Source organism: Rattus norvegicus, chromosome 18, assembly GCF_036323735.1.
Source record: "Rattus norvegicus strain BN/NHsdMcwi chromosome 18, GRCr8, whole genome shotgun sequence".
NCBI lineage: Eukaryota > Metazoa > Chordata > Mammalia > Rodentia > Muridae > Rattus > Rattus norvegicus.
Window position 1 is genome coordinate 23117678 of NC_086036.1, and position 25122 is coordinate 23142799.

The 25122-nt window shown below is 38.2% G+C and overlaps 1 protein-coding gene across 1 annotated transcript in view; it reads right to left on the reverse strand.

Moving 5' to 3' along the window:
• Positions 1-25122, reverse strand: part of Rit2 (Ras-like without CAAX 2) — a 356224-nt gene that overhangs the window by 277764 nt on the left and 53338 nt on the right. The window lies entirely within an intron of this gene.

A 25122-nucleotide genomic window follows, 5' to 3' on the forward strand; every position in this document is an offset into this window, starting at 1 on the left:
GGGCCTTCCGGTTAGCTCTGGTTAGTTGGTAGCTGTCGGGAAGCGTCTGGAATCTTTTTGGTCCTGAGTTTTCTGATGCCAGCTGAATCTATGTCTCTGTCACCAGCTGAGAGGTCAGGGGTCGGGCTTCAAATGGAACAACTAATAATTACGTAGGTGATCTGTCATCTCAACTTGAAAGATTCAGTACATCTAAAACTGAAATGAAATGCCCTCAGCCTGCCTCAGTAGAAGTAAAGGAACACACATCTCTTTGCTGACGTGATTAACTGCCTCAACATTTGTATCATGGCAACTCTATTTAGGTTATTTAGGCCAAAAAGATTCAGAATACCCAGGAAACAACTCACGCACCATATGAAGCTTTACAGTATGAAGACCCAAGTGTAGATGCTTCAATCCCACTTAGAAAGGGGAGCATAATACTCACAGAAGGCAGAAGGAGGGAGGGACCTGGGTGGGGAAGGAGCGAGCGAGGAGGGAAAGGTGGCAGCATCAGATATTGGAGAGACAGGAGAGAAACCCAGAGGGCTAGGAGAATGAATAGAAAAACGCAGCAGGGTGGGGTGAGAGACCAGAGGAACCTCCAGAAAGTCCCAGACACCAGGCATGTGAGAGGCTCCCAGGACACACTGGGGGTGCCTTTAGTGGAAACGGCAAAGAGCAGAGAGATGAAACTTGAAGAGACCACCTCCGCTTGATAGATGTGGTCCCCGGTTGAAGGATGAGGCCACCCACCCGTCTCAAAATTTTTGACCCAGAATTGTTCCTTTCTAAAGGAAATGCAGGGACAAAAATGGAGCGAAGACTGCAGGAAAGGCCATCCAGAGACTGCCCTAACTTGGAATCGATCCTATGCGCAGGCGCTAAACCCCTGACACTATTGCTAATATCATGTCGTGCTTGCAGACAAGAGCCTGGCATGGCTGTCCTCTCAGAGGCTTTTCTAGCATCTGACAGACATAGACAGATATTTAAAGCTAACCACTGGACTGAGCTCAGGGACCCCTATGGAGTAGATAGGGGAAAGACTAAAGGAGCCGAAAGGGATCGCAACCTCATAGAAGGGACAAAAGTATCAACTAACTAGACCCCTTAGAGGTCCCAGAGACTAAACCACCCACCAAAGAGCTTGCATGGGCTGGTCTATGACCTGCTGCTTCAGATGTAGCAGCGGACTGACTTATCTGGCCTCAGTGGGAGGGGATGCACTTGGTCCTGTGAGGCGATGCCCTAGAGAAGGGGGATGCTAGAGGGGCGAGGTAATATTGGATGGGTGAGTTGGAGAACATCCTGTTAGAAGAAAAGGGGAGCTTGGATGAGGTAGAGACCTCATGGAGGGGGAACCAGGAAGAGGAACAACACTTGAAATGTAAATAAATAAAATAATTAATAAAAAAACATTTAAATTGTCTTTAGATCCTACTCCTCTTAGATCCCTCAGAAAACAATGTAAATATCCTATTTCTCTAAAACACATTTCCAATGGACCCAGATTCATAAGCCTACTGCTTAAGAGCAACTGACTACTAGGTTAAAGACCATGGCTTCGAACACAGTATCAGCCTGTAGGGTTTTCATAGCCACCCTATCTCTCCGAGTGTCTTGTGCTCAAACTTCCTGAACTACTTCCTTTGAGCAAGCCTTTACTACATGCTCTAGAGTACCATTATTGTCAGACTACCCAGTCTTACTCTCTGAGCAACACTGAGGCAGGCTTAACCCTCTTCTCATCTAAACCTCAACTTTTGCACTTCTGTGTTGTACTTTTTTAATAACTAAATTTAGTAAGAGTTGTGTTCCTTTGTGATTGGGTCACCTCAGGATGATAATTTCTAATTCCATCCATTTGCCTAAAATTTTGATGAAGTCATTGTTTTTTGGGTTTTTTAAATTTTATTTTTCTTGAATATTTTATGTATTTACATATCAAATGTTATCTTCTTTCCCTCTCTCCCATACCCCCGCCCCTGCTTCTGTGAGGATGTTCCTGCTCCCACTCACTCCAACCACAATGCCCTGCCATTACTCTACATTGGGGAAATGAGACTTCACAGGACCAAGGGCTTTTCCTCCTATTGATGCTGGACAATGACGTCCTCTGCTACATATGTGGCTGGAGTCATGAATCTCTCCATATGTACTCATTGGTTGATGGTTTAGTCCCTGGGAACTCTGATGGGGTCTGGTTGGTTGATACTGTTGATCTTCCTATGGAGAAGTCATTGTTTTTAATAGCTGAGTAATATTACATTATGTAAATGTACCACATTTTCTGTATCCATTCCTCTGTTGAAGGGCATCTGGGTTCTTTTCAGCTTCTGGCTATTATAAATAAGGCTGCTATGAACATAGTGGGGCATGTGTCCTTGTTATATGTTGGATCATCTTTTGGGTATATGCTCAGGAGTGATAGAGCTGTGTCCTCAGGTAGTACTATGTCCAATTTTCTGAGGAATTTCTAGACTGATTTCCAGAGTGGTTGTACCAGCTTGCAATTCCACCAACAATGGAGGAGTGTTCCTCTTTCTCCACATCCTTGCCAGCATCTACTGTCACCTGAATTTTTGGTCTTAGCCATTCTGACTGATGTGAGGTGAAATCTCAGGGTTGTTTTGATTTGCATTTCCCTGATGACTAAAGATGTTGAACATTTCTTTAGGTGCTTCTCAGACATTCGATATTCCTCAGTTGAGAATTCTTTGTTTAGCTCTGTACCCCATTTTTAAATAGAGATATTTGATTCTCTGGAGTCTAACTTCTTGATTTCTTTGCATATATTAGATATTAGTCCTCTATCAGATGTAGGATTGACAAAGATCTTTTCCAAATCTGTTGGTTGCCATTTTGTCCTATTGACAGTGTCTTTTGCCTTACAGAATCTTTGCAATTTTATGAGGTCCTATTTGTTGGTTCTTGATCTTAGAGCATGAGTCATTGGTCTTCTGTTCAGAAAATTTTCTCCTGTGCCTATGTATTTGAGGCTTTTGCCCACGTTCTCTTCTATTACTTTCAGTGTATCTGGTTTTATGTGGAATCCACTTGGACTTGATCTTTGTACAAGGAGATAAGAATGGGTCGATTTGCGTTTTTCTACATGCTGACCTCCAGTTGAACCAGCACCATAAGCTTGGAATATCCAAGATACAACTCATAAGCTACATGAAATCCAAGAAGAAGGAAGACAAAAGTGTGAATGTTTTAGACCTTCTTAGAAATAGAAACAAAAATACTCACAGGAGGAAATATGGAGACAGTGTGGAGCACAGACTGAAAGGCCATCTAGAGACTGTCCACATAGGGATGTATCCCATATACAACCACCAAACCCAGACAATATTGCTGATGCCAAGAAGTGCATGCTGACAGGAGCCTAATATAGCTGTCTGCTGAGAGGCTGTGCCAGAGCTTGACAAATACAGAGGCGAATGCTCACAGCCAACCACTGACCTGAGAACAGGGTCCCCAATGGAGGAGTTAGAAAAAGGACTGAAGTAGCTGAAGGGGTTTGCAGCCCCATAAAAAGAGCACAATATCAACCAACCAGACCCCCCCAGAGTTCCCAAGGACTAAACTACCAGACCAAGAGAACACAGAGATGGCCCTATGGCTCTATCCACATACGTAGAAGAGGATGAACTTGTTGGGCATCAATGGCAGGAGAGGCCCTTGATCCTGTGCTCAATGCCCCTGTTTAGGAGAATGTCAGAGTGGGGAGGGGGGAGGGAGTAGGTTGGTGGGTGAGGGAGCACCCTCACAGAAGCAGAGGCCTGGGGTGGGTATTGGGGATTCTGAAAGGGAAACCAGGAAATGGGAAGACATTTAAAATGTAAATTTAAAAATGCAATTAAAAAAGAGTTGTGTCTATTCTGTTTAGAGAGACTGTGCAATCATTTACATCTGATGAGCATCTGAGTATGAACTGCTCCTTATAGGACCAGATAACAAATTGTTTATCCCCAGCTAATAGCACTGGCTTGTGAGGTTGTGACAATATGTCAGGTGGGACCTAGCTGGAGGAAATGGATCACTGGAGATGTGGCTTTCAGTGATATTTGTCTCGAGTCCTTTCTAGCTCTATGCCTCCTTCTGTCCTCAGGAGAAGAACCACCTCCACCAGCATGCTGCTATCACTGTGATGTTCTTCCTGACCCTGTGGGCCAGGTAAGCACAGAATAAATGATTTGAAACCATGGACAAAGTAAAGACTTCTTTCTTGAAGTTGTTCTGGTGTTAGTTAGAGCCATGCAAAAGTAGTGTGCGAGCGTGTGCGAGCATGTGCGCGCATGCACACACACACACACACACACACACGCACGCACGCACGCACGCACGCACGCGCCTCAAGAACTATCTGTCTTCTTCAATCCATATCTCAGGAGGTCTGATCACCTCGCCCTCTCTTTCTGAAGAAATCCACCCAATCTGCTTAAGTTGAGCCTACCCTGATCCTCCTCAACATTTCCTCCACAGGGGTCCACCTCCATTCACTGGCTGTAATTCCCTGCAGTCTTTGCTGCATTGGGCACTTAGCTCAGTACCACACCTACGAAGGATAATGTTATCTCTTCAAATATCACACTGTTTGATCCATGATTTAACCTTTTTATCTAAAATCTACCAGTATGTGATATGCCCAGAAGCTTTCTGGACTACCAGAAAACATTTACATAATTATGTTAATTAGTTACTGTATATTTGGGAAGAGTTTGGAAGCTAAAAACCATCTGAGCACATCTCAGTGAAAAACACATCATTATTTAAAAAACTAATTGGTTTATTTAAGTATTAAACTTATAAATCACCAAATTAACATCAAAAATAACCTGTCAGAGTCAACTACTACAGCTGTTTATAAGAACGCAGAGAACATATATTTAGATGCTTGGATGCTTGCCTTAATAGAAGCCTGCTGTTTATTGGAGAGTTGAGAAAGCCCTTCAATTACCAAATGCTCTGCCACTGAGACAGAACCAAGGAAAATGAAGCCAGATTTGGTTGTTTCCAAAACTTCAGAACTATAATTTTAGCAGACTGATGTGTAAAAGTTCCTTTAGTGTTTTCAAAAAGAGCATCTAATGGAACATTTAATAGCCATTTTTAGGGAAATAATAAGCAAAAAATATGAAAAATAATTTTAAATATTCATGTTTGACATACAAATATATGTGGTTCATTTCAAGTTAGTAATTAAAAGAATACACATGGAGGGATCCAGGGCTCCAGCTGCATACATAGCAGAGGATGGCCTTGTCTGGCATCAGTGGCCTTGTGAAGGCTTGATGCCCCAGTGTAGGGGAATGCCAGGGCAGTGGGGTGGGAGTGGGGGGAAAGCACCCTCATAGAAGCAGGGGAAGGGTGGTGGGATAGAGAGTTTGCAGAGGGAAAATTGTGAAAGGGGATAACATGTGAAATGTAATTAAATAAAATGTCCTATTTTTTTAAAAAAGTTAAAAAAAAAACCTTTGAGCTTCTGCAAATGAAAGGAATAGTTCTGAAAGGCTCCCCTTGGCTAAAATAAGAATGTACATTTAGGAATGAAATTTCCATTTATGACATCAATAGACAGTAGAAGCGCACAGTTTCTACTTAATAATCCCTATGTACCCAAGGATGACATGCTCACAAGAAGCCACTGGAAGTTAATATCTGGCCCTGATGGATTCCACAGGTAGCTACGTTTAGAAGATGTTTTCTACCTAGGCAGACAATCTCCCTGCACCCATTGTCTATGCTTCCTGTTAACTTACCTACATACACTGTGCTGATATTGCAGGGACCCGTGGGACATAGTAGAAACAAGAACTCTGGTAAATCCCAGCACAACTTGGAAATCAGCCTTTTGATCAGAACCTAGGACATCTGTGGACAGTGCAACTTAAGAACAGCTGGAATCTCAACTCAAATTTGTGTTTTAGAAATTAGGTTTTGACGTACTTGCCTTACCGTCTATGTTTGTGAAGTGGAATTGCTCCTTGGAAAGCAGTGTCTAAGTGTTTTAACCCTGTGCGTGAACAATGCGTGAAACTCCAAGCTTACCAAGTCTGTTCAATCAGAGAAAACAAAGAAAAGACCGGAACCTGAAAACTAAACGTGGTATATAAATTTTATTTATATTTACCCAGAGCTCACCGCATCTATTTTCATTTTTCCTTACAACATCGCAGAACATCTCTCAAATGATCAATTGCACACTGAGGCACAGGACAGCTCTTTGCAGTTCTAAGTCTAGAAACTTCCTAAATCAGATCTTGTGGTAATCAGGACACTTTATAGCATTTACTTATTTGACATAGTTTAAATTTTCTACAATAACCAAAACTGAATAATAGATAAACTTACTACTTTCAAAGATTCACTTGCAAGTAAAGTCATTGTCAGTTTAAGTTTTATAATTGCTATCAGTGTCTGCCCTGTAGAACCCACTGGGAGGCCATTGCTAACACCCAGGATCAGAATGCCAAGGAAGAATCAGGACACCAAGAGGAAGGCTCGGGAGCTGGTTAGACTCCCTAAAGCTTCTAAGAGTCTTGACCAAAACTCTGCATGTGGGTCATGTACAATGTGATATTAGGCCATCTAACTTGGATATCAAACCCAACCATTATACTGTTAAAATGTGCAAAAGTGCATTTTTTTTAACTTGGGAAGCATTATGGGTACGGACACCTCATTTTTCTTTCTTTTTAGTGTGGTTTCCTTCCCGGCTGTCAGCTATCAAACCCAGGACAAGTGGCTAACTGAGGTGTCCATTAAAGTTCCAAAGCAGACCCAGGTACCAAGTTCTCCCTACACCCCTCAGTCTCTACTTGTTACAGGGTATGACTGACACGCCCCACCCTTTACCCTATGCTTTTCCAGTGATGGAGGAGAAGGTTTATTGTAGATAAGAGACATTCAGATGTGGGAAGGCAAAGATAATATCATCTTAATTTCTCAGTGACTATTGGGTGTTGATGTACGTGAAGAAGTCAACAAAGCTCTAAAGTTAAATCTTTAAACTCAATGCAAAAAAAGAGCAAATAAATCTTCTCATTGATACTACAGGTCAAATATGGTCTAGATTTAATATATTAGTTTTCTTATAAATGGTATCTATTTATTAAGTATCTTCAGCTTAACAACTAAATAGTATTTGCCTAAGGGAACAAAGGACAAAGATTGTCATTCAATTAAAATGTCTTGAAATGATTTATACAAGAAAAGTATTCTATGCACTACAAAGCTTTAGCTTATGCTCATCACATTTATTGAGCATCTGTTATGAGATAAAGATGATTATAGTAAATTAGTAGGATACATCTTTTAAAGATATTTACTTGATGTTCTAGAAACTTCAGAATGAGCAAATTCAGACACATGCATGCAGAAGCAGGAAGGTGGATGGAAATGGGTGCCTGGGGTATAGACAGAATGTATGAGGACGCTATTTCCTTCTTGTCTTAAAGGCATTTCCAAGTGTGAGAGGCAGATGGCTATAGCAAAGCCCTTGTCTGCACTTCAGTTCCTTACTTCTCATTCATTTCAAAGTCGAGCATGCAGAGAGGAATGGATTCCTTTCATCAAGTGGGTCTCCCACACCCTCAAGCACCATTGAAACTATGACACAGTGTTAACAGAGAAAGGATAGCAATTCCTGGATGGGAAGATCCTGGAGGAAGTGTTACAAACACTACATATTCATTCCCCCGTGTGCCTGCCATTATTGTAATTTGTCATGTGCCCAACCCTGTCTGTAATGCAGCTGCAGTATATTTCAAGAAGAAGGATTCAGGATTTGTAAAAAGGTAACAGACTCTTAAACACAGCGAAGGTAAGAACACTCAATGACAATGTGACATTTTCAAATTTAAGAAAATGAAATCTTTTAGAGCTTTGCAAACATAGATGCCTTTTACAATTTCCTGAACATCTCGAGGAACCATTACAAGAAACTGAACTTGTTTAAATTTCTGAAAATCACAAACTATATGCTGATGGTTTGAGAAATAATTATTTATAAGGGTTTTATGTGAATTACTGAGTGAAATGCTCTTGTAGATAAATTAAACAGCCACTGAGAAAATTAAGGAACAATAATAATAGAAAAATAAGTCCTGTTTTGTAGTGTTACAGCTTATTTTCATTGATTTATAGATAGAATATATATGTACAGGGAGAAAAATTTGGTGAGAAAATTTGATTCATTGACTATAAATTTAATACAAAAAATTAGAAATAAAAAAACAATGTTTTGTTTTACTCAGGTATCGTTTCTTTGATTTCTAAGATTATTACAAGTACTGTCTAATAACTGCATAAATCTACCTCTGTAAATATAAGAATTTACTAAAAGCTAAGATATACATAGAATAGCAAAATACAGATTTCGTGTAAAACAGTTTTGCTTTATTGGTGGTTACATAATTAACATATTTCGTGTAAATGCAGTGATTCCTAAGAGTTTATATTCAGTAAATACCCACAATGAAAAAGACCCCTCCAAACAGAAACAACTTCCATACAATAATAGTATTAAGAGATTTAAAAAATGAAAGAGAGCTTATTTTATTTGATCTCTCCTTTCTATGTATCTCTTAATTCAAAATTTTCCCTTTGTTATTTAGAGGTTTCCATAAGTTACGATTTCATTTTTCCAGTTAACTTTAAATAAGCTGTTCTTCTTTTGCATAATGCAGTATTAAACCATCAAATTTACGTTTCTGAGAAATCTGACAAGATCATATATCATCCTCCTTGGACTGTTAGCAGTTTATGGCCAGAGGCAGACTGTCAATTGTAAAAAAGGAAATTCACAAAAAAGAGTTATTTTCTACAGAGTGAATCACAGAACAGCTGACATGCTGCACAGAAGCAGACCATTTGTTACCAATTCTCCTGAGCACACCCACCCTTCCAGAGGAATTTGATTTCTTATGGAAAGCACTAGAATGAAGCATTCTGCATAATGATATCATCTAACAGCAGAGCACAGGACAGTCAGTCCACACTGCCCCTTTGGGAACCGATGTCCTGAAATGGTAAATATGAAGCTAAATGACTGGTCACCAGGGGTTAGTCACTTTTCTCTCATTAGGGAGTGTGGTAAGACTTGGAAAAATTGCTTAAACTTACCATTTTCATTTTATGGTGGGCAAAACAAAGAGATTGGGGAAAAGATAAAATAAGGCCAGTCATAGATTACCCATCCTGCCATGCTTCGTTCTCCACTCCATTGTCTTATTACCAAAACCCATACGACCTCACCATCAGTTTTATCTTCCACATCTCTGTCTCCAACAAGTAATTCGTTTCTAATTCCGCTGGTCTTCTGGGAATTCTTCATCGCCCAGTCACTCCCTGTGAAGAGGCCTGAGCTAATGCTGTGCTCTCGGCCTAGACTGCTCCTCTGTTAGACATCTGTGGGGCTTGCTGCCATTCTCTTTCATATCATTACTCATAGATGAGCCTGTTGGTGGCTGTTACCTTGGCCATGGTGTCTCCTCACAGCAATAAAACCCTAAGACAGAATATCTAAGTATGGTAAAAAGAAAATGCTATGGGAAAAATTTAATATATTTGCAATTTCTAACACAACCAAAAATGTAATATTTCTACCATTAGAGACTATATACAGAAAATTTCTAAGAAAGATATTTAATTGCTTTCTTTTTTTTACTTTTCAGAACAATATTTTATGACCTGACACCAATTTCTCTTTTAAAGTTTCTACTGCTCTACTAGAAAATATGAACAAAAACAACTTGTGAGGGATAGGAATATGGAAAGTTAGGGCAGGAACTAGGAGACAGAAGTTGATGTAGAGGCTATGAAAGGGTGTGGCTTACTGGTTTGCTCAGATTGTTCTAGAACCCAGGACCACTAACCCAAGGGTGGCACTGCACCCAGTGAGCAGAGTCTTCCCGTATAAGTCAATGAAAAACCCACTAAAAGTTTGCCCACAGTCCAATCTGGTGGGGTCATTTTCTCAATTGAATTTCCCTCTTTTCAAATGATTCTGGGTTTTGTCCAGTTGGTATAAAACCATAGATATATTTAAAATTGGGGTACATCTTTTAAAATGTCATTGCTTAAAATTATCTTGGGATTACAGTGTTTAAATTAAACAAAAGTCTTTAAGCAAAAATAATTTGTTTAGGATGAAATGTTCACGTATCTGCTTAAAAGCATGAAGATTGGACAGTGTACTTTATCTATTTCAAGAAGAAACAAATCAGCAGGTCTAAGATCTCTGTTTACTCCAGCTTGAGGCTCTACAAAGGATTGAGAAAATAGATTGAGTCATAGGTTTCCAAAACTACAATTTTTTTCTAATTTACTCCAATTCTTTTCTCTTAACTGAAAATGTGTTTGATCATAAGTGTGTCAAAGTTGTCTTCCAAGTACATGAGCATATACTGAATGAGCATATACTGAAGGAACATACACTGAAGGAGCATATATGGAAGGAGCATATACTGAAGGAGCATATACGGAAGGAGCATATACAGAAAGACCATATACTGAAGGAGCATATACTGAAGGAGCGTATACTGAAGGAGCATATACTGAAGGAACATATACTGAAGGAGCATATACTGAAGGAGCATATTGAATAAGCATATACTGAAGGAACATATACTGAAGGAGCATACACTGAAGGAGCATATACTGAAGGAGCATATATGGAAGGAGCATATACTGAATGAGCATATACTGAATAAGCATATACTGAATGAGCATATACGGAAGGGGCATATACTGAGTGAGCATATACTGCATGAGCATATACTGAATGAGCATATACTGAATAAGCATATACTGAAGGAGCATATACTGAAGGAGCGTATACTGAAGGAGCATATACTGAAGGAACATATACTGAAGGAGCATGCACTGAATGAGCACATACTGAAGGAGCATGCACTGAATGAGCATATACTGAGTGAGCATATACTGCATGAGCATATACTGAGTTAGCATATACTGAATGAGCATGACTGAAAGTTGGATTATACTGGGTGCTCAGGGGTCATCTGCTGACTATCTTCAATGAAAAGGTCATCTGCCTGAATGACATCATACACCCCTTCTAAAGTCAATGTATTCTGAGAAGTAAAATATATTTATAGAACTAGGTGAAGACTTCTTAATTCTCACTGTAACTTTCATTGTGGAATATATTAACTTTTTGGTAGATTTTAAAGAATGTTGACTGGGCTGCCTTGTCTGGCCCAGTGGGAGAGGATGTGCCTAGTCTTCCTGTGACTTGATGTGCCAGCATGGGTTGATACCTAGAGGAGCCCTCCCCTTTTCAAAGGAGAAGGAAAGGAGGGATGGGGAAAGGGGTTGGGAAGAGGGGAGATTGTGATCAGGATGTAAAGTGGATAGATTAATTAATTAATGGGGAAAGCCAAAATAAATAAATAAACAAAAAATGCTGTTAAAAATTGAGTGACATTTATTCTAAATAAGCAGTAGAGCCTCCTTTTCTATAGTTGATGTATTTTAAACATGTGACTTTCTCTCTTCTCTGTGGGGTATCTATGAAATTAGGATTATGAAAGAGGTATCTATACTGGTGTTATGGTAGCTTCTGAATGCAAAAGATACAGCGGAAAAATTATATCCAAAACCATGAAATACAGTAACAAGGGCAAATGTAAAAATTGTAAAGAGTTAAATTTTCTAAACCAATTAGTATTATTTAAGAACAAAATCATCACAGTTCAAAGATGGACAGAATATCTAATAGTGTAACTTACTTGTTCATTAACAATAAGATAATCACTAAGAGGTGTTTCTCCATTCTCCCGTGTGTGTATGCAGGTAGGGTAGAGAGGGGTGAGGAGGGAGGAACTTAGACTTGAAGGATGACATACAGATTGGATGGCGGCACCAATTGGTTGAGGAATGGTGCTCAGCTGAAGCTGGAGAGGAGAAGCGACTCTTCAGTTCTCCATTTCTACTTTTAATTTTTCCCTTGTATAGAATTCCTTCTGTTGCTTCCATATTTTTCCATAAACTACTGGTAATAGAAAGAAATCATCCTTTCCAGGGTCTAAGGCACCTATTTATCTTCACTGACTGATATTAGCCAATGATGGATGAAACACAGACACATAATGGATATTGAAAGTCAATATTACCACTCATTGTTTATTTGTTCCATGCTGACAACTTTGTACTCAGTGAAACAAAAAAGAAAAATAGACGTTTTCAACAACATTTTCTTAAGTCTTTTGTCATTTAGAAAAGGCTCCGCGTCTTTAGGTAATGAATTACTATTGATACTAGGATGCCTGTACTGACATCTGCCTCCATGCCATTCTCCTTATCTGTATTCTTAAAGAATAATTAATGGAGACAATTATTAGAACTTCTTTTGCATGATGGAACTGCAGGCAGTTCTGAAGTTCTCAGAGTTTAAGATGTGTGCAATTTATCATAGGAGTTAGCAAAGACAATCTTATACATACCATACGAGAACGCAATTTATTATTGGTTATACAGATGCATCCTGTCAAGATGGCAATCTTTTAATAAAATTATATCCTGTAATTTTAGAGAATTATTAGTAAGGAATAGATGTTACCATACAATTGAAGTTGAAGACTTCCTTATCATAGGTTTAGAAGAAAATAAACAAAGTGTAACACATGTGATTTAAGGGTTTCAATCATAGTTCACGATGCCTAAGCATTCTTCTTGACTTGAGGATTCTCCTTCTTACATTCGATAATTCTGCAATAACCAAAAGTTGGTCATAGACTAGCCAAATTCTTTGCGAGCTTCCTAGCTCAGAGTATTATGTGAGTTTTTGCTCTCTTACCTTTTTACACTATCCTTAGTACCTGAAATTACCCTTCTTGAACCATTAATGCTTCAAAGTTCTGGACTCACTTTCTAAAACTGTTGTTTTTCTTCCAACTCAGAGTTCTTTTTTTTTCTCCATCTTTATTAAATTGGGAATTTCTTATTTACATTTCAAATGTTATTCCCTTTCCTGGTTTCCAGACCAAGATCTCCCTAGTCCCTCCCCCTCCCCTTCTATGTGGGTGTTCTCCTCCCCATCTTCCACCCGTTACTGCCCTCCCTCCAACAATCCTGTTCGTTGGGGGCGTCCAGCCTTAGCAGGGCCAAGGACTTCCCCTTCCACTGGTGCCCCTACTAGGCTATTCATTGCTACCTATGAATTTGGAGCCCAGGGTCAGTCCATGTATAGTCTTTGGGTAGTGGCTTAGTCCATAGAAGCTCTGGTTGGTTGGCATTGTTGTTCATATGGGGTCTCAAGCCCCTTCAGCTCTTTCAGTCCTTTCTCTGATTCCTTCAACAGAGTTCTTTAATAAACAACAGAAACTTCACAAAGGAAAGCTGATAGCAATGTGTGTAACATTCTACCTTCTTACCACATCATATCTATTTACATCAATAATGGCATTAAGTATACTCTGATTCTATATATTATTTCTACATTATGTTCATAGAATTTTGGGGTTAGGAGGTCAGAAATGATAGGTAAGATATAGGATAATTCTGATATATTGGAATGAAAGGTCAAAACCAAAAGGACAAGATGGATTGCCATAGAAATCTTATGTTGTGGTTAATATAACATTATAATTATAAAGTATGGCACAAGCTAAATCTTGTATAGTACCCATTCAAATGAGAAAACATGTAAATGTTGAACTCAGATGTATACAGTTATATGGCACAACTAAGTTAGAGGCTTGGAATAGATTATGACAACATTAATAATTTTCAGGGTGTTTCTCTATACTGAACTTTTAAAAACCGTGAATGGCTCTGATGGTTACAACAGATCTTGAACTGTATTATATTCAACTCCTCCTTCACTACAGCCCTAAGGTGAGCAGCTGACAGCAGGGGTTCTTCTAGCCCCCAGTACATTGGCTTGGGCACTGACTTAGCAGAGAGTCAAGCAAGGAACCAGCAGAAACAGGTTATTGTTCAGTGTAAACTTAAAGAGTTGAATCTCGGCTATTGTGTCTAAGGCTGTTGTTCTTAAACCACTCCAATGGTCAGAGACATCCATTCAGAGGGAAATGGAGTCCTCCTTTCTGTAACTTTATACCTTTATAAAACTTTATCTCTCTAGATAACCAAAGACAACGTACTTTAAGTTATTGAAAAGCAAATACAATCAGTGTACTGTTTTATAAAACTTTTCCAAATACATGTTACAGTGATTTGAAAATGACTTAAATCTAAAATATAAACCCAGATTATTTGGTTAAGTTTTCTTCTGCTTTTGTTCTTGTTAACTATAGCACTACCGTTATACCACTCCAGATCTCTAGCTTTGAGTGAATTATAGGCCGATGACTGTTGAACTAGACATGGTAGTAGTGAGTCTTGGCTTCTTAAATCTTCAAGACTTCCATAGTTTCCTTCATAAACAATGACATAATAAGAACTACCTGGAAGTTATAATTGAGCCAATACTGCCTGGTAGAGACTCTCCCCATCCTATGACTATGGTATGACTATACCTATAACTACAGGTATGACTATGATGCTTAAATTACAATGAAGCTCATCACAAGTCATGTGGGCTGTTATTAAACACTTTCAGAATTATTTGTTTGTCATTTCATATACCTTGTTGCAAGGTTTTTGTACGCATTAGGAGAATTATCATCATATTATAAATAAAGGACTCCAGGGAGTTTAGGATACTTGCCTATAATCATATAAGAAACATACCTGTACATCAACATCAGACATTTAACCTGTTCTTAGAGTAACACTGGTCAGTGTACCTCTGTGGGACATTTCAAAAATCCTTATGCAGTGATAGTTTTCCCATTAATACTCTGATTGATTGTTCAGGTCTTATCTATGCAGCTAGTGCTGGGACAGACAGTGTCATAATAGACTTCTGGGTGTCCTGTCTCTTACAACCTTTCTGCAGCTCTTCTGAGCCAGAGAGGCAAACACTGTGCTACACTTAGAGCCATTGAAAATGGAGCCCAATATATCTGTTGGTCTCTGCATTATGACCTGTTGTGGATTTCTCTAATGATTTCCATTTGCTATAAATAGAAGCTTCTTTAATGAGGAGACTCATGAAGAAATCTCAGGGAGTTCCACCCCTACACAAAGAAGTACAAGCAACTAGTCACTGCCGAGAGAATTAACCTTTACCAAGGATGGGCTCCTTAGTTGAATATCCAATACAAAGTGGTCAATCTCGAAACTATACACACGATCAACAAAACAGACTCAAGGTTATATTTATAGTCTTTGTTAGGGTTTCTATTGCTGTGATAAGTCACCATGACCAAAAGCAACTTGGGTAGAAAAGGTTATATTTTAACTTATACCTCCACATCACAGTCTATCACCGAGGACAGGAACACAAACAGGATGGGAAACTGAAGGCAGGAGCTGATACGAAGACAATAAAGAAACACTGCTTGTTATTCATGGCTTTACTAAACTATGGTTTCATGGCTCTCTTATTCCAACCAGGACCGGCTGCATAGGGATGACTCCGCCCATTGTGGGAGGTTCTTTCTAAATAGATCATTAATCAAGATAATGCACAAAGGCTTTCCTACAGGCTACTCTGGTGAAAGCAGAGGTTCCCTCTTCCATAAAGACTCTAGTTTATGTCATGTTGGCCAAAACTACCCAGGACATATATGTAACAATAATCAAAGTAAAAGAGACTATCGACTTGAGATTTGGAAGGGCATGAAGGTTTTTGAGAGAGGGATGATGGGAGGGACTGGAGATAAAGAAAGTAGGAAATCATTTAATTGTTTTTAACTAAAATGTTTAAAATAAATATTTTAAATGTTGAAAAATAAAAACATAATATAGAAAAAATGGCTTCCAGCATACAAACTCAGTATATATTGATTTGGAATTTAACTAGATGATAAAGGATAAGTAAGCTTAACAAGTTGCACATCATACCAACCATGTATGTATGTATAACTATGTATAACATTTCTTATTACTTTCAGTGACTTGCTGCATTATCTGAAGCCAGAGGCAGAGATTAAGCTTCATCCTGCCAAACGCAGTTCTTTGCATGTAGCACCTACCTCATAAATACTTGGTGATTATATTATTTGATAGATTATGATTTTTAATGTAACAAGAAACAAACAGGTATTATCAAATATTGACAAACACTAAATAGTATTTTTTATTTTTAAAAAACTATGAAGTAAAGACCCTTGTTCCATTCTACCACACAAGACTGAGCTCCACATGAGAAAAGTTTTTCACTGTATCTGACATTCACTAGTCATTAATATGTCTACTGTTGTATCTGAATACTTGATTCACTCAAATTTGCTTGTCTATGTTTACCTTGACTCTGTTCCGTCATTTTCTGTCATTCTCTTTGTAACATTCCACTGTCTTAGGGTGCTCAAGACAGAATTTCACGCAAGGTTTTGACACCTTAGAACTCGGTTTGCAATTCTACATTAAGAGAACACATGAAGCCATTGCTTCCATTGAAGTTAACTGTATTTTGTCTCCTGTTCCAAATCCCAGTCAGCTTTTGTAAATGTGGTCTGTGGAGATAGCACAATGAACTGACTACCTCATCCAGTTGGGGCTTCAAGACAACCAGGATGAGAACAATGTGTCCCTTAGAGACAGTTTTTAAAAATGCCTAAGTCTCAGACAGGGACTAATCTAAAACTTCTTGGAGAAAAACTGAATGATTTCCAGTAACTCGTTTAGTAAAAGAAACTATCATCTGACATATTAGAAAAGATGGTCCAGAAGAAATCAGGGAAAATTTACATAAACAACTGAAGGAGAAATAAAGCATGCAAGAAATAAGAAGAATTTTGATTTACATTACATCTCACCAGCTCTTCAGACAAAAGCATATGTCTTTATGTTCATGGAGTTACTCAAAATGTTTACTAATAAAGCATACAGTTGCTTTCCATGGATAATGATTAATCTCTTCTATTTAACATTTTTTCCAGAAAAATCTGAAGGATATTATGCATCTCTTTTTTTTATATAGCAGTAAATATACTTTACTAGAGGAACAGCCCTAACTGATTTGCCTCTGTTGACTCTCTGACACATGGCTATCAGTCACCCATGTGCATCCTCCATTTGGTGCCCTGGTGTCTTGTCCTCTTCATCATCCAACATTCATGGAGACCTCCCAAGCAACATGGTTCTGGATGAGGCCTCACAGTGAGAGTAGCAAAGAACCTGGGAAACATTCCCATGGATTTTCCAGCTCTCTGCACTCTAGTTTTAAAAGCTGTCCTGTTGCTTGATCTATCTGCCTGATGCTCTGATAATGGAAATGTTTCCTAGAATTGTAGAAAAGAGGCTTCTGGTAATTTAAAAACAAATTGCTGTTATTATAGATGGGTCATTCTAATTCTTAAATTGTGCTTTACTTTTTTCTGTTATAGATTAGCCTCCCAGAGTTTATTATCCCTGTGGGGTATTCAAAGTCTGTTTCTGAAACTAAACGTAAGTCTAAATATACCGAATCCGAGAGACGCTGCTGTGGTGGAAGCTGTAGCTCACTGTCTGCTAATCACAGTCATTTTCTTCTACATTGAGCTGTCAATCATGCTGTGTATGGGATTCACCTCAGTGTCTATTACTTAAATTAACTCATGGGCATCCCTCCAGATGTATGACAGCAGTGTTAATCTAATGCATTACTATTCACAAGCTCTTGGGTAGATTTTGATAGTGTGTTTACTCTGCCTTTGGGACAACCAGAAGTTCATGCTCAGAGGAGAAGAGCGCCCTAGAAAACCAGTGATTGCTCCTCAGAAAATTTACATAAATTTTCTCAATTTTCAAAAAGGAGTCATGGTTTTCTTACAGAGAAGGCAATATGGGGAGTGTATGAATCAGGGAAAAGGTACAATGTCATGATGGTAAAAGACAGCATCACTATGCAGGCTGAGCTTAACATTAAAAAGCAACGAACAATGTTATAAGCAGTTTTCTGTCCTCACTGTGGCATCTCATCTAAAATCAGGTAGCTTGGGATTGCCCTGTGAATGTCTGGTGAGGAAGAGGACAAGACACCAGGGCATCAAGTGGAGCATGTGCATGAGTGACTGACAGCTGTGTGTCAGAGTGGGAACAGGGATAGATTTATTAGGGCTGTTTCTCCAGCAAAGTATATCTACTGAGATATAGATAGATAGATAGATAGATAGATAGATAGATAGATAGATAGATAGATAGATAGGTAGGTAGGTAGGTAGGTAGATAGATAGATAGATAGATAGATAGATAGATAGATAGATAGATAGATAGGTAGGTAGGTAGATAGATAGATAGATAGATAGATAGATAGATAGGTAGGTAGGTAGGTAGGTAGGTAGGTAGGTAGATAGATAGATAGATAGATAGATAGATAGATAGATAGATAGATAGATAGATAGAAAGGTCACATGCAATATCCTTCAATATCTCCAGAAAACAAAAATTGATAAATAGAAGATATTAAGCCTTATCCACGGAGGGCGGTATCTGGTGCATTATGAAATAGCATGAACACAAAGACACATGATCTTGTCTGAAGAACTGGTAAAACGTAAACCATAACACAAAGACAGAACGGGCAGGTCTTACATTAAATAAATAGCTTCATTAATTTCCAGCAGCAATAGTTACTAGGGCACTGGTCACGAGCTCTTTGTATTTGCTGCTTGTCTAGGAAGAGAAGGTTTAGGTACAAAGAAACATAAATTCCACGGGCAGTTTATAGGGCACCTGAGTAAGGCAATGAAGAGGAGTCAGCTGTCTGCTGGTTCATGGTCAGGTGGACACATTGATGAAAACTACCAGGATTTTACGGTTATAGCACTACCTACCATAATAATAGCATCCTCAAAATGAGAATTCTGCAAGGCAAACTCTCTCAGATGTCCTGCATCCCCTTCAGAAGTTTATTTGCTGCTGTTATTTATCTTAGTGACCTACCTGTAAATGCCTGTTCGGGCTCTGTTCTTGACTTTAAAAGTGGGAATTAAATGAATTCATCTAAACAACATAACATGCCTGCCCATGGTAGACAAGTAGCAGCTGTCTAGCTGGATACTGCTACATAATCAATAAGGCTAAGCTCCCTCAGAGCCTTTTCATAATATTTGTGATGGTGTCTTAGTCAGTGCTCTAGGTCTGTGAAGAGACAACCCTGACCAAGGCAACTATCATAAGAGAAAGCATTTAACTGGAGACTTACTTATAGTTACAGAGACTTAGTGCATTATGAACATGGCGAGACCCATGTCAGCAGGCAAGCAGACACTGCAGCAGTAATTGAGAGCTACATCCTAACTCCTAGTCAGAGGAAGAGGGAAGGAGGCAGCGAGAGAGGGAGAAGGAGAGGGAGAGAGAGGGTGGGAGGAAGAAGGGAGGGGAGAAAGAGAGGGAGAAGGGAGGCAGGGAGAGAGGAAGAAGGAGAGAGAGGGAGAGGAAGGGGAGGGAGACGAAGAGGAAGGGAGAGAGGGGGGAGAAGGAGAGGGAGAGGGAGAGGGAGAGGGAAAGGGGGAGAGAGCCTTACTGAACATGGTATGAGCTCCAAGTCCATGTGGTATGGGTTCAAGCCCACCCCAGTGACACCCTTCCTCCAAGAAGGCCACACATCCTATTCCTTCTAATTTAGTGTCACTCTCTGGTGGCTAAGAATTCAAATATATGAACCTATAGTGGCCATTTTTATTAAAACCACTACAGAAGGCTTATATGTATGTTTCTCTACACCTTAACATTTTACTAATAAAGAGAATGTTCAAGGTGTTAAAAATGACCCGAGTTATCAGAAAAGCTAAGTCACCCTGAAAATCCATAGATACCACAGCATATTGAATATAAAAACTAACAAAAGTTATATTTCTCTCAGTATTGAGCATACTTGTCACCAAAACAAATAAACATTTATTGCAAAAGATTATTGGGAATCTTTCCAGGAAGTTCTCTCCTAGGAATATATATACTTACAGGAACCATGGCTTTTAAAAAATAATACTGGTCATATTTTAGGCTGAGAAATGGCCAGTGTGGGACTGTGTAAATGGTGGCACTTGTGGAACAAGCAGTTGACACTTGACAGCCATCTTGCTACACCTTGAAGATATTGAAGAAATAAATCATCAAGCCTATAAAGAATTGAATTCTGAAACCTCATGATTGGGAAAAAAGGCAAACACAACAGAGATGTGGAGGGTGGATTTGAGGCACTAGACACGTCTGAAAAGCCCACAATATCAGAGAGGATCTTGTGGTGATGAGTCACTTAGGTTTTGCCATAGGGGTTGGCCATGACAGGAGCTTCTCACTAGACATGATTGTTACAATCCTCGAATCACCATCTTCAAACAGAGAAACCTATGTCTCGTTACTGCCCTAATCAGTAGCAATTAAAATGTCCAAATATATTATCTATACTTGTGAAGTTTTCTCTTCCATGGTCTGAATTCTGAAAAAGCAGTCCTTTACTCTAGCTTCTATGATGGAGTTTACACAGGCAAACCCACCCTTTGAAGGTGTTATATAAATTCAGTGCCAGCAGAGACATTTTGTGGATAAACTACATGACTCGGTTATTTATTAAAGAAGGAAAATAGCTAATAAAAAGATTTATTCATATTATATACGGGTACTCTCTAACACCCCTTCTATTGTACCCTAATATATTATAATCAGCAGACCAATTTGGGGCCCTCTTTGATATTACAATCTCCTTTATTGTTAGAGTTAAATCACAGAGGCCTCTCGCCCTTGGCTTTCCTAATGTGGAACACTATATATAAAATGAGTTACTGCAAATAAGACAAGGGCTGTTGCCATAAACCTGTCAACTTCGTCTCTGGGATTTTCCTTCCAAATAGCATGACAGACTTCTAACAATTACTTTGCATTGAAAAGAGGCAAGCCTCTATTAAACTTGGGCATTTATGGGTCTTGTGTTTCAGTGCATTCCCAGCAACGCAAAGGCATTGGGAATATTAAGCATGAAGCTTTTTGAACTGTTTGGGGGGTGAAGGGCCGCTGTGTGTGCACGCATTAAGCTGGAACTCTGTGTTTGTTAGCACAAGAGATGCTCACTTGGCAGTGGATAACATTTCAGTTGTAGTCCCATGCAGCTTTCTTCACTCTGCTAAGGCACATCAAATGGTTCCGGAGGAAGCAGGAGCTGGCTTTGTGTGGGAATCGTATCAACCATGAAACCACCCTTCATTGCTTATATTCGTCTAAAGCTGAGACAGATGTGGCAAGTGTCTTGGCCCAAGAAATTAGAAACAACTCATATGCCAACAGCTGTAGAAAACGTTCAGTCTGTTTCTGCCCAGATAACCCAAAATACTATGCTAATCTCTCTTGATAGGTAAAAGCAAGGCAGCATAATATGAAGATATAAAACAAATCAGAACTACACTAGAACACTTATTTTTTCATAATATCTGGTATTTTATTATTCTTTTATTTAAAGCAGTGATGAAAATGAAAAAATGCCCTCTGATTTTCAAATACACACACACATACATACACACACACATATATATATACACATACATACACAAACATATATATATACACACACATATATACACACACATATATATACACACATACACATATATAAACATACACACATAAATATATATGCACACACACATATATATACACACACATATATATACACACATTTATATATATACACACATATGTACACACACACATATATATGTATATACACACACACACACACCAATAATAGTAATAACAATCATCATCAATGTTAATAAGAGTAGGAGCAAGGGGCTAGAGAATCAGCTCCACAATCATCCTCTGATACCCACATATATACCATGATAATCACGTAACCAACACCTGCTTTGGCAGGTATACGATTTCATTGAAGAATACAGCAATGTCAAGAGGTTTAACTGTAGATTTCATTTGAACCAAATTATACAAACTTAATTAAACTGAAATTAAACTTTAGAAAATTTTTATTAAATAATAGATATGAAAATACATATTTTGCAAGTTTAGACAAATTAAATTGTAACAATTACATTGCAGTCAAGCTAGAGAGTTAAAGATTCATATCTTTATCCAAAACTTCTATCTCCAGACAGTACCAAAGTACAGATTTCTTGTCAGGAGTTGGTGACATTGCCAGCTGTGCTTATTGATCTGATCTGCTCCTCCACTGAACATTTAGAGCTAAAATTGCACTTTGATTTTGGTTTATATACAAGAAACAAAAATCCAAAACCCACCAGTAATATTTTCACTTGAAAACAATGACTTGTGGATATTGCCAACCCTAAATCATTGGCATACTTGACATAGGATATTTTTTACTATGTGTTTAGAATTCATTTTAAAATTGTTTAGAAAGTTATATGAAAGGTCTTTTAAGTAATATGTTCCAACAAGAAATCCAACTCATAACATTAAAAGTTCTTTTATTCATAGTATAACTCTCTAAATACTATGACAAAATTATTTACTACTTGATTGATAGTTTGCAAGATTAATAAATAATAAACACTAAACACTTTCATTCAAAATCAAAGCTCATCTACCTACTTCTTTTGTTCTATTACTAAACTGACAAACCTGGCCTGTTAAGTCCTCTTCACATTCATGAGCCTGAAGAAATGAATACATGTTTGCTAGGTACCCACACAGCTGGAAGTTGGTATTAGTGGAAATCACCAGACACCAATTGCTTATTGCAGAATTATAAATCCTTGTAGTGAAAAACATGTTCTGATAGCAGCCCCTTATTTCACAGATATCCAGAGGCTTTGAGAGATACAATGAGGATGTACGACCTCTGCAATGGCAGCACTGGAAGCCAAAGTCATAGTTCCTATATCAACCACTAAAGGCTGAAATATAGGCTTTTCATTAGATGATTGTAAATGCAGGATAGAGAAAAACAGAATGTAATCATATTTGTGGAGGGCAGGCATGTAGGCAAAGGCAATGGTAGCCTTCCCTAACTCCAGAAGTATTCATTCACCGCAAAGCTATCGCTGGATATGTCAGAAGCTAGTAAAATACTTTAAGCTCTGCTTCTCAGAATGGTGCAAAGCTTTGTTAGGAGAGAGGTAAGTGCATTTGTTACTAGTGACCGGCTTAATTCCCCCAACTCACTAGCTCTAAGTAATATGCATGTTAGAAGTGACAAAGATCTCTTTACATCCTGTTAGTGAACCATACATTTCCATGAGAATAACATGGGAATTAAAGAGAGAGAGGCATCAGACAGAACACAGATATGGATCAGCAATTGGCAGGAAGGCCCATGAAACACAGGTGTAATATGAATTTCTAGAGCACTTTTCATTAATACAGAGATGACTTTTATAACTGAGTTCTGAAAAGAAAACAATGGATCTTCTACAGACAATTTCAAAATCCATATCAGAGCTAAATTCTTATTTTCATGAAGCAGGTTAGTTGACCAGATGCTACACTACAATTTCAGCAAAATTACATTTCCTAAAAATTTTATAATGACTTAAATAGGTCATTTTTATGGGGTGCTGTGTTTTTCTAGAATTTTTTTATAATAAGTATTGTCTTGCCTCTCTCCTTGCTCTTTTCACACATGGAAATAATAATAAAGGAACTGGTTTCATTTTAGCTGGATTTGTTCTGTTTTATTGTTTGTCTATCTCCTTGATGGGTAAACACTAAATAGAATGTTCTGCTTTATGATGGTCTCCTTAGTCATTTATACATGTACTGGTATTTTATTGAATCACTTCTTTTACTTTTGTCATTAATAATGAAATCCAGGAACTCACAAATTTTGGGCAAGTGCTCTACAGTGAGCTAATCTAACCTACCTTAGCAAATATCCCAGAGATTTCCATCCTAAAGGAGAATTCTAGAAGATGAAGGGAGGGGAATGGGTTAAAGGATCACCTAAAACTAAGTAAGTATGCAGATGGTATAAAGACACCTGTCACTTTGTAATCTAATGTTAAAAATTATGGTTAGTACCACACTCCAATTAACTGAGTTAACGAACCAATTGCATTAATACTAAAAAAAAAAGTTAAGGGAGACCTTAGAAACCTTTGAAATAGCTTAGTCATTAAGTCCTTCTATCACCTAGCAGAGAGCTATGACCATGCTCTTACTAACTCTCAAATGCTAAGGAGCATTTGGAAGCAAAGGAAAATACATGGCTCTTCTATAAAGAAGTTCATAGTCTAACTAGAGAAAACCCTCTTCACACACAAGAGTAATAAAATATCAAGAAAGATACAGTGGCAGAAAACTGTGCAAAGCCAAGGTATGTTGTTTATAGTTTTAGGCAAGAAAAAAACTGAGTCCCTAGGCTGTCTTAAGGAATACAAACAGTGTTTAAGCATATGTTATGATGTGTGTAGGGTGGGTGTGGATCCTTTAAAGAAGAAAGGATAGTATAAGCAAATATTCTTTTGATATTACTAAAGGGAAAGTTTAGGAAGGGATTATTTAGAACAAAGATTAGAAAATAGACCGCACTGGATCCCTGTGGGTATGAGAAATTAATCAGGCTGTTAAACAACCAAATCTGTCTTTAACCCTGATGAGCTCTGGAGCACCAGTAGCCAGAGATGACATAGTTGACATAACACTTTGATAAGAGAGTTCAGAGGAAAGAAATAGGGACATTGGAAGATAAAGGGATCTAGGGATATATCTCAAAGTGATAATGAGCCTTTTGAGTAGGACACTGAAAATAATAATAAATCATGGAATAATGAAAAAACAGGTTCAAAAATGGCCACCAAGAAGACAAGGAAGTTATTAAAAAGATTAATCATGAACTTCTTACAGCTTCTTAAATATATGTTCATTGAGAATGAGAATACATTATAAACAAAAATACTGAAGAGAATATAGTAAATTAAATTATAACATGTATGTGTCATGTTTTAACATGTATGAAATCATTTTTTGTTGCAGCTTGGTTGGCAGACAAAATACACACCTAACAGGTTAATATTGTAAAGACAATTCTGTTTATCTGAAACCCAATAACTGAACAATTCAGGAGATATATAAGATGGAGTTTACTAAGTATTTTAGATTCTGGTATTTGAAGTAAATTATGTCTATAAGACTCATAGCGGATCT